The following is a 1,271-nucleotide window of genomic DNA, read 5'->3' on the forward strand; positions in this document are numbered from 1 at the left end:
AAACATGGATATAAAGGGAGTATCCCATCAGTGTCAGTTTACTTCACAACTCTGATATTTGCACCTGCAGACTGAGACCCTGGACGGTTCAAGCCCACAGCAGAAAGACCCTTTATTATGTGTTTCCAGTGAGCTGCCTCCAACATGAAGGGTGCTTCATAGATAAAATTGATTGATTAATTGAAATAAAACAAAGTTTTGATATAACAATGTTTATCAGTCTCTCATCATGTTGAGCAACTATTTTAACCCACTCTTCATCACATCGTTTCCTCGTTGAGTTAAGAGCAAGTTTCAGCTAGATGGCCTCACATTCAACTCTAGAACAGGAAGTTTCTAAGTTTAGTCCTCAGGACTTACCATCCTGCAGCTTTTATATTTCTCCGTCCTCCAACACACCGAACCAAATGGCTCATCAGCGTCTTTTAGCTCTCAGACGTCTGGAAAGGAGCCGCTTGATGGCTTCAGGGGTACTGAAGCAGGCAACAAGCTAAAAGTTGCAGGGTAGTAAATCTCAAGGACAGGGCCACTCATGCTGAAGAATATTTTGCTATTTAGAGGAGTTCATGATTGGGACGGTGTGATTTAGCTGTAAAATAAGGCCTCACCCAATCACTTCTCTCCTATTATTTCCCATTAACCAGTCATTGGTGACATAATAAAAAATGGAGGGGGCAGATCATTGTATGAGAGTTGAAATTTTCTCACTGCATTTTCTAACTGTTAGCCTTAAAATTTGGAGGTTAAATTTAACCACATCAGCCAGTTTTTTATAATCTTTTTTTTCATTTCTCCAGGAATCCTAACATTGAATACTAATTCTCTCTTTACCATCCAGAAACATGTTGAAGCGTCTAAAGTTCAGTTAGTATAAACATCCTGCAGACGGTTCACAAGAAAAGTTGTAATGATTCCTCTCTGTTTCTGTCATGAACTGGGTTTTGTTATACTGAACAGAGGAAATAAAACTGGTCCAAAGACCGACCCCTGAGGGACACCTGAACATAGGGACTGTTGCTGAAAACATCTGAAAACACTGATTCAGAAAGGAGATAGAAAACATGCTTCCTCCGTTACCTGAACAAACTTTTCTCCTGTTTGATCACATTTCTAAATAGTTTCTACAGGTGGAGACTCATTTTCCTCATTCCAGTTAAACTGGGAATGTCTGAGAGACACGAGAAACCAAATCAACACCTTTCAAAGGTTTTAAACTCAGAAGCCCAAATGTTTTTATGTTTGACATATAAACTAATCTCCATCTTATTTTC

The sequence above is a fragment of the Poecilia latipinna genome, unplaced genomic scaffold (assembly GCF_001443285.1).
Source record: "Poecilia latipinna isolate Pla-1442-1.1 unplaced genomic scaffold, P_latipinna-1.0 Scaffold3075, whole genome shotgun sequence".
NCBI lineage: Eukaryota > Metazoa > Chordata > Actinopteri > Cyprinodontiformes > Poeciliidae > Poecilia > Poecilia latipinna.